Source organism: Orycteropus afer, unplaced genomic scaffold, assembly GCF_000298275.1.
Source record: "Orycteropus afer afer isolate SDZICR_OR568_19922 unplaced genomic scaffold, OryAfe1.0 scaffold00007, whole genome shotgun sequence".
In the NCBI taxonomy this organism is placed as follows: Eukaryota; Metazoa; Chordata; class Mammalia; order Tubulidentata; family Orycteropodidae; genus Orycteropus; species Orycteropus afer.
Window position 1 is genome coordinate 23,347,350 of NW_006921594.1, and position 10,324 is coordinate 23,357,673.

Sequence of the window (10,324 nt, forward strand, 5' to 3'; positions counted from 1 at the left end):
TTTTTTTTTTTTTTTTTTTAAAGACAGATATATGCTTATCTGTAATCTGTAGATGGAAAAGCAATAACATTCACTCAGTAACACAGGCACTTTTAAAAGACTGCCTGTTCTAGCATACTCGAGAGAGTTCTGAAAGGCTCATTCTTAATTCCTTTTCCAATCCTCTTTATGTGTATCAGAACTTTTATAAACTGTAAAGTCCACTGGGATACTGACTCCCTGCATGATCTCATTTATTTTCATGATTTCTTTTGTCGTCTGTTCTTTTGCTAAATTGTAAGCACCTTGAGAGCAAGGTTCTTCATTTCCTAAAACTAACTTCAATTTATAGATCTCAGTGGAGTACTATAAATAGCAACACACTACAGGAAAGTACCTAATAATTGGGAATTGGGCTTTTCATCTCCACTGTTAAGTAGATCTTCACATTAAATTAGGCATTTAGAACTTTACAATTAAATTTCCAAAACAGAGAGATTTTCAAAATCAAATTTTGTTATTTATGCTACAAATTCTAAATAGCATATTTTCCATTTTCAGAAGGGATGTTTTATAGGGTAAGAGTTGAGACCATAGAAAAGTTTTGTCCTTAAAAAATACAGAGACACGGGGCAAATTTCTAGCATTTATTAAATTAATGGTATGGATTACCATTGTAAAGCTAGAATTTAAACAAATCAAAGAATCATTGTGCTGGTGAAACTTCAATTCAAACTTTGTTAGTATCAAAATCTCAAAATGTGACAGGTCAAACTAATTGCATTCTTTGTAACAGGTATTATGTCATCTAAACAGATGGTGAATATATTATATTGAATAGTTAGACTAATACATATGTAAGAAAATATTGTTCACTCTTTAAACTTACTCATATAAATTTTCAGTGTAAAAATAACATATTTAAGTTTATAGAATAAAGGTTTATAGTTCTTCCCTGTTAAAAAAAAAAGTATGGCTAAGTACCAAAAGAGAAAGCAGTGTCAATGAGTTGAACTTGCATAGTAATTACACAATTTCAATAAATCTTATTTGGTGGCATAGGACATGGAGGCACTTTTTCTTTAGTTAGAATATGAAGCTATGAATTCTTAAATAATAACATATTATATACTTTACCTTTGTCTAAATTGTACTCTAAAACACGTAAGGAAATATCTGCAGAACCAAAGGCCTGTTATGCTTCCGTGGCTGCAGCCACATGCCCTAGACAAAGAATAGTGCTTTTGTTCAGCACCATGTGTAAGTGTGCTTCCATGATTGTTATAATAAATATACATCACTTTAAAAATTTTAAACTATGGAAATATTTATCCATTTTAGAAATAGTTCCAAATTTTATATTATAACATGTTGTTGTTGTTGTTATTTGCCGTCGAGTGGCCCCCGACTCATAGCGACCCCTCCTTGGGTTTCCGAGGCAGTATCACTACGGAAGTAGGATTGCCCAACCTTCCTTCCGAGGAGTGCCTGGTGGGTTTGAACCGCCAGCCTTCTGGTTAGCAGTCAAGTGCCTTAGGCACTATGCTACCAGAGCTCCAATATATACATGGTTTTAAAAATTATCTATAATAACCATCCTTTTAGATTTAGTTTATTTGTGTGCAGAAAGAAAGTAATCAAGTATTCTTTATTCTCCAAATTTTTGAGGCATAGTTCTAAACAAAACATAACTTCTTTCCTACTATATATTGATATTTTGGTGTTAGGAGAGTTGATGAAAATTCCCAAATGCTTACAAAATTTGCAAAAAATGTTTTCTTTATTCTCAAGTGTGCAAAATTGATTTCTGCATATGTGGAATTCACTGCAGAGTTCAATACTGCAGAGTTTAAATTATTTACATGATAAATCTATATACAAGCTGCATGCATCAATATACCTCAATATTAAAACTGAAAAGAAACTCATTTTTTAAATATTTAAGAAAAATATATACAAAGTCATAAATAATTATATAGATATAAAATTATGTTTCATTTGCAGAAAATGTGTTAGATTTTTATTTATGTTCAATAAAAGATACAGTATCCTAGATTAAATTTTAAGTCAAATTTGTACTTAAAATATGGCATAATGTTTTTTAAATTAAAAAAAATTAAGATTGAGTGCTTTAGTGTATCTCATTTCTGAATAAGAATAAAGTTTTAAGATTGAAATAATTGGATTTATGAATGCAATAATTTAAAGTTACAGTTTAGAATTAAGGAGACAGAAACGTTCTCTTCACAACAACTCTGACGTTAGTAGTAATGTTTCTTCTTTATGTACTGTCTCCCAGTCCTTACCCTTTGTAAAAGAGCAGTTATCTCTCTCTTAGTCTGAATATTGACTAGCCAAAATAGCTTGAAACTAAAATCTCGAGATATTGTTTCCTCATGAAGTCATATAACAGTTTTATATTAATATTAGACATTTGATAGATCATTTTCCAGAGCTTTCTGGTCTCTAAGACCACTGTTAGTTCAAATTATACTATGTATAGTGTGCCTAATTTGAAGGATATATATAACCAGGCATATTAAACACACACACACATATCCATTATCATTGCCTCAGCTTTCTCTTTAATAACAGAATTTATAGTATTAGTTGTGAACCAGAGAATCATAATTCCTTTTTTTGGACTTTCATTATGCATGGACACATTCTTCCTAAAAGGTAAGTTAAAAAAAAAGCTCAGATTTTATGTGTTCTCTTTAAATTTAATACATTACATGTCACTAAGATAAAAAACTTACTCCAACTGATTTAAAATACTATAGGGAATACTTGATCTCTTCAAATATTTGAACCAGTTGTTTATGGAATAGATTGTTTCAAGAAAAGGAGATTAGACATTAGCATAATATATCAGAGCTGAATTCAATCAAATAAAATAGCTTGTACACATTTCCATCCTGAAAGAAATATTGAGGGCTTTGATCTCACTGTCATGTCCAACTCTGGATCAAATTTTAACCTTCACCAGTCTTTTCTAATCAACAGTTTATTTTTTTCTTTTCCTCCTTTCCTTTCCTCCTCCTCCTCTTCTTCTTCTCTCTCTCTCTCTCTCTCCATCTCTCCCTCCCTCTCTTTCTCTTTTCTCTGCAATCCTGAAGGATATTTTTGGCCTTTTGTCAGTGTTGATCTGAGGGCGTTAGATAGTTCTGATAATGAGAACTTGGGAATCCTTAAAGTCTTATTTTGATGGTAAGGGCCAACATAGCATGAAGGTATAAGGATCTCTTTGTCTATCCACCTACTTATATCTTCCTATCTATCTGCATCATTTTCAGGACTTGGGGAGCTATATTTGCATCCTGTAGCTACAAAAAGAAAGAGCAAAAGAACAAAGGAGACTTTTGAGCTACCTACCCCTCCCCAATCCCGGCCAATCCAATTTATTCCTGAGTTCACTTTAGACTGTGTGTAGCGCAGTGGCAGAGACAGGTAGAGGAAGTGGGGGATGCAGGATATCAAGTAAAGGTGGGTGGGGACTGAAGGTTTTGGTAACCAGAACATCTCTCTCATCATAAAAGCCCTAGACTGAAATTTGTATCACAATGAGCCTTGTGTCCTGAGAGAAATTCTGGACATTAACAACATTTAACTGTCAGCAACCAGCCAAGTGCTGCTTATTTTCTATTTTATTGTGCCATAAAAATGCATCTTTCACCACAACAGAATTTTTAAATTGTCTTTTTTTTTTTTCTTATTAGCTAAATTGGTGGGGCTGAATTATTTGCAATTTAATTGGCTAAAGTGGTTTCTTAGCCGCTTTGTTTTGTGGAGACACATGCACCATGCCCCGTGTCTGCTACCCTTTCTTTTGGTGGTGCTGAAGTATTGGCTCAGAGATGAGAAAAGAGGACATACTTAAAAAGACTAGAGCATGGTCGTTTTATAGAGAAAAGCCATATGTTATCATATGTATCACATACGAAAAGGGGGTATAGGTGATGTAATCACCCCCTCAAGAAATGTAAATATATATTTACATTAGCAGAAACAGTATGAATCCAATTAATACCTCCTAAACTTTTTCTTAAATTGAAATACTGGTGTGCTTTCAAATGTTGGCCTTGCTTTTAACCTTCATTAATATTTCCATCATTAACTCTTCTTACTTTTTGGATTAAGAGTAGAATCCAAATGAGACTATGCTTTCAGAAACAGTAACAGAATGGTTGGTAGGGAATGAAGCAAGTACAATGTCCATTTTATAAACCAAATAAAAATTGCATTTGTAATTGTGTTTAAAACTATTTTAAAATCCAGTGTGCAGCATAATGCAAATTTTAAAAGTTCAAAGCTTTACTCTGTTTCTGATGTTTTTATTATAAAACTTATTAATATCTTTTATTTTTTTACAAATTAGGTTATCAAAATTTCATATTAAATATTTTCAAAGAAAAGTTTACATCAACGGAGAAAAGTGACATTTTCAAAAGTGAGCCCAGTTGTTTTCCATTTATTTTTATATTACCTCATACCTGTCATTCAAAATCTTTACTGAATTTTCAGAACATTACTCTGTATGCTTTCAATCCCTGGCTACCTCACAATTTTTAATAGTTATTTCATATATTTGACCATATGGAATGTATAAAGAATAACATGCATCTTATATACATTTACTTGGTTTGTATAAGTTCCATTAAGATAAGCAAAGAATTCTCAAATAAATGTTTTTGTTTGACTTACAATGTTCATTCATTCTTTAATTCATTCATCAACCCTATAGCAAATATTTATTGAACAAACTATGTAGAAGTCAAGTCCTAAAAGGAATTCCAATTAGAACTTGAATTTTGTTTTCTTAAATTGATTATTTACTTTAATCTGCTAGTCACTGATTTTTGACTAACTAACTCTCAAGCTAATTTATGTACTTAAACATGATGAATCATGAAGCTAGTCAAGAACCAACCGTCATATCTATATTTAGCAATATGACTTTATGTTCTTCTCTTTTCAAATCTATTGCTATTTTAGTGAATTTGAAAACTGAGAATAGTGCTAATCTCATCTTTATTTAAACTTTGATTGGTTGTTTGATTTAGTTCCTTCTTTAGACATGACATTAGATTCTGTCCTATTTTATTCATTTTTTTATGAACAAGAATGTACTTATGTAACATAAAATTTATTAAAATTTTATTTTAAAATTCTTGACCTAAACAGTTTTGCATTTGAAGCCCTCTGTGTCCTAGCCTAAGATGAGGTAGAATGAAAATCAAACTCATGTGATGAGAAAGTATATTAATCATAAATGTTTGTGAACTTTATCACCTTCAAAGGTCAACAATCAAAGCAGTCACTCATAATCTACATTATTTTAGTTTGCAGTGGCATCCATCATTAGAAAAATATACATTTTTTTTACTTTAGAGTCTAATTTCCCAGTATCTGCGTAAGAAATAGGGAGGAAAGGGATATTAGAAAGCGTAAGATGCCATGCTGTCACATGAGGAAGCTGGTTGGATGGAATGGAATACTCCTATTAGCAAGTGCAGGAGCAAATTAGGTTAAAGATAAGATCAACTGGGTGGAAGCAAAGCCAAGGTCATTCTTTAGTTTCCCTTTTATCCTTATGCTGTCTAAGGTTCAAAGTACAACTAATGGACTGTTTTCCAAAACCTTTCCTCTGATCATTGACCAAAATAATATTGTATAAATAATTATATATATATATATATATATATATATATATAAATCCAGCATCCTATTACCTCTTAGAATTAGTGATAACCTAAGAAATTTCTCATAAATTAATTTTCTAATAGTTATTTTGCTGGTACTTCTGCTGCTGTTGTTATTTGTTTGTTTCTATGCTTGGTATCCACTACTGATATTACCTAAAGACCTCTAATGGTGCAGCAGATAAGGCATTTGGCTGCTAACCAGAAGTCGGTGGTTAAAACCCACCATCTTCTGTGTGGAAAGAAGATGAGGCAATCTGCTTTCATAAAGATTTATAGTTTTGGAAACCCACTGTGGGTGGCTATAAATTGGAATTGATTTGATGGCAGTGGGTTTGTTTTTTTTGGTATTGACTGTCACAAAAACCTGCCTATTTTACCAAAGGTGTGGAGAACTATAGATTTCAAAAAGAGCTTTGGCAAAAATCTCTTATCGTTCAAGCACAAACTCTGATTCCTTCAGAGCAAGTCACTTCTTTTTTCTTTTCAGTCAGCCTTTAAAAAGAAAGAAAAAAAGAAGGAAAGGCAAAAGGGAGGAAACAAAGAAGGTTAGAATGGAAGGAGGAAGGAAGAAAACAAGCTCACAACTTATATTCTCTTAAATTACAATTATTTATTTTTTACTTCAAAATAAATTTAACTGGTTACATGAGAGACATAAAAATCTAGTGACAATAATAATAATAAAGCTTAACCAATAAACACTCCACATTAGGAACCAGATGGGGAGAGTCATGTTTGAGATTAGATAAATCCTTATGAAATAAGTAAGGACATTATCTGCCAGCCAAACCAACTCATACATTAGGAAAAAAATGATTGGGCTAAAATCTCTCAGAGCGTTAAGAATTTTTTTTGGGAAAGAACAAAAACACACATTTTTCACCCGTGTTGTGTTGTTGTTATGTGCTGTCAAGTCGGAACTGACTCATAGTAACCCCCCTTGGGTTTCTGAGGCAGTATCACTGCGAAAGTAGATTGCCCAACCTTCCTTCCAAGGAGTAGCTGGTGGGTTTGAACCGCCAGCCTTCTGGTTAGCAGTCAAATGCCTTAGGCACTAGCTACAAGAGCTCCTTTTTTACCCATACAAAATAAAAATCTTGCCCACTGTATAGTGAGCTATAAGAAATACAATGATTTCAAAGCTTAATGTTATTAGGTACCATCAAGTTGGTTCTGATTTACAGCAACCCTATGTACAGGAGAATGAAACACTACCTGGTCTTGTGCCATCCTTGCACTTGTTGCTTTGTTTGAGTCCATAGTAGCAGCTATTATGTCAATCCATCTCATATTGAGAGCCTTCCTCTTTTTTGCTAACCCTCTAATTCACCAAGCATAATGTCTTTCTCCAGGAACTGGTCTTCTTGATACTATGTACAAAGTACTTGAGATGAAATCTCACCATCCTTACTTCTAAGGAACATTTAGGCTGTACTTCTTTCAAGACAGATTTGTTTGTATCTCTGGCAGTCCAATATTCAATATTCTTCACAAACACCATAATTCGAATGCAGCAATTTTCTTTAGTCTTCCTTATTCATTGCCCAGCTTTCACATGGATGTGAGATGATTGAATACACTATGGATTGGGTCAGGACCACATTAGTTCTCAAAGTGATGTATTTGCTTTTGAACACTTTAAAGAGGTCTTTTGCAGCAGATTTGCCCAATGTAATTTGGTTTCTTACTTTTGCTTCCATGGGCTTTGATTGTAGGTAGACCTAAGTAAAATGAAATCCTTGACAAATTCAATCTCTTCTCTGTTTATTATGATGTTTCTTATTGGTTCAATTGTGAGGATTTTTGCTTTCTTTATGTTGAGTTGTAATTTATATGAAAGGCTGTAGACTTTAATCTTCATAGATAAATTTTTCAAGTCCTTTTCACTTTCAGCAAGAAATGCTGTGTCATCTGCATATCATAGGCTATTGATGAGTCTTCTACCAATCCTGGTGCTGTGTTCTTCTTCTTGTTATTCAGCTTCTTGGATTATTTGCTCAGTAAACATTGAATAAGAACATAGAAAGATATAATGTTGAACCACACCTCTTCTGATTTTAAACTACACTATATTCTCTTATTAGTTTCAATTGACTCCCTCTAAGTCTATATACAGGTTCCACACAAGCAAAATTAAGTGCTCTGGAATTCCCGTTCTTCAAAATGTTTTCTGTAATTTGTTGTGATCCGTACAATCAAATGTATTTATACTGTATAGTCAATTTTTAAAAAAATAGTTAAAACATCTTTCTGATATTATCTGCTTTCAGTCAAGATCCATTGGACATCAACAATGAGATCCTTCATTCTTTGTCCTCTTCTTAACCCAGCTTGAACCTCTGGCAGTTGCCTGTGGATGTACTGCTGCAAAATTTTACTGGCATGCCATCATATTAATGATATTGTTTGATAATCCCACATTTTGTTGGAATAAGCCCAACTATGGATCTTTTCCAGTCAATTGGACAGTCAGACAGGTAACTGTCTTCTAAATTTCTTGGCATAGATAAGTGAGCAATTCCAATGTTGTATCCATTTGTTGGAGTATCTCAATTATTATTCTATTAATTCTTGGCACCTTATTTTTGGCCAATGCCTTCAGAGCAGCTTGGACTTCTTCCTTAAATACAATTGTTTCTTGATAATATGCTACCTCCTGAGATATTTGAAAGTTGACCAATATTTTTGGTACAGTGACTTTATTGCAACTCAAGGCTTGAATTGTTTCTTCAGTTCTTTCAGCTTGATAATGTCAAGCATGCTTGTCCTTTTTGGTTTTCTAACTCCAGGTATTTGCACATTTAATTTAATATTTTACTTTGTTTCTTGGGCAGGCCTTTGAAATCTTCTCTTCAACCCCTTTACTTCATTTCTTCCATTTGCTTTAGAATGCCTAGGGCACTTGACTGCTAACCAGAAGGCTAGAGGTTCAAACCCACCAGCCACTCCTCGGAAGGAAGATGGGGGCAATCTACTTCCTTAGTGATACTGCCTCGGAAACCCAAGGAGGGGTCACTATGAGTTGGGTCCGACTCGATGGCACTTAACAACAACAACAACAACAATGTTCAAGAGCAAGTTTCAGACTCATCACTTCTACATTTACTTTGGCCTTTTCTTTCTTCTGTTTTTTATGACCATTTGCTTTCTTCCTGTGTGATGTCCTTGATATCATCCCATAACTTGCCTGGTCTTTGTTCATTAGTCCTCAACGTGTCAAATCTCTTCTTCAATTGGTCTCTAATTCAGGTGAGGTCTAATGCCAGGACATTTCAAGGTCAGATTATGGCTCTTGTGGACTTTTTTTAACTTTCTTCAGCTTCAACTTGAGCATGCATATGAGCAACTGATGTAGTGTTCCACAGTCAGTCCCTGGCATTGTTCTGACTGATGATAATAAGCTTCTTCAATATCTCTTTCCGCAGGTGGAGTCAATTTCATTCTGTATATTCCATCTGGTGATGCCAAGTGTTTAATCACCATTTATGTTGTTGAAAGAAGGTATATGCAATTAACAACTCATTTATCTTGCAAAATTCTATCCTGTGATCATTTCTATCACCAAGGTCATATTTGACAAGTTATCCAACTTTCACATTCCAATCACCAATGATTATCAGTGCACCTTGATTGAATATTTGATCAATTTCAGATGGCAGAATTTGGTGAAATTTTTCAATGTCTTCATTTTGGGCATTAGTAGTTAGTGTGCAAATTTGAATAATAGTTGTTTTCACTTCTGTGTCTTGTCAGTAGATGGATATTATCTTATCACTGACAGCACTTTACTTCAGGATAGATCTTGAAATGTTCTTTTTGATGTTCATTTTGTCATTCCTAGCATAGTAGACCATATGTTTGTCCAAATCAAAATAGCCAGTACCAGTCCATTTCAGTTCACTAATGTCTAGGCTATCAATCTTCATGTGTTCCATTTCATTTTTGACAACTGCTAATTTTCCTTGATTCTTATTTTGTACATTCGATGTTCCAGCTAGTAATGATTTGCAGCTGTTTTTTTCCTAATATGGGACACATGAATGTCCCAAAAAACTCCCTCACTAAGATCAACTCTACTTTGAGGAAGCTGCTCTTCCTTAGTTGTATTTGAATGTCTTTCAACCTGAAAGGCTTATCTTTTTGAGCGCCATATCATACAATTTACCACTGCTATTCATAGGGCCAATATTTTTGCAAGTAGATTGCTAGATCTACCTTTAGCTATGCTGAAACCCATCTGCTCTGGGTGACCCTGTCAATATTGGAAACACCAGTTGCATAGCTTCCAGTATCACAACAACACAAGCCCAAAGGATGACAAACTTACAGATGTGTGGTGGAAAGTTTTCTTATTGTTACCAAATGAATAAAAAGTTAGACAATTTAAATAATTGGCTTAGTCTGCTGCTTTTGGCTTCAAATGCTTCTTTTTGGTCTTAACTACTATTTTTTGACTTTCTATTAAATTTTAATTGAAAAGGTATTAATTTTTCATTGCAAATTTTATATTTTCTCAGTTTATACTTTACTTATTTTTCTCATTACAAATTTAGCCATTACCATGCTTGTTGCTTTGGAATAGGTGTAACTAATTCAATGTTGTTGTTGTAATGTGCCGTCGAGTCGGCCCCGACTCATAG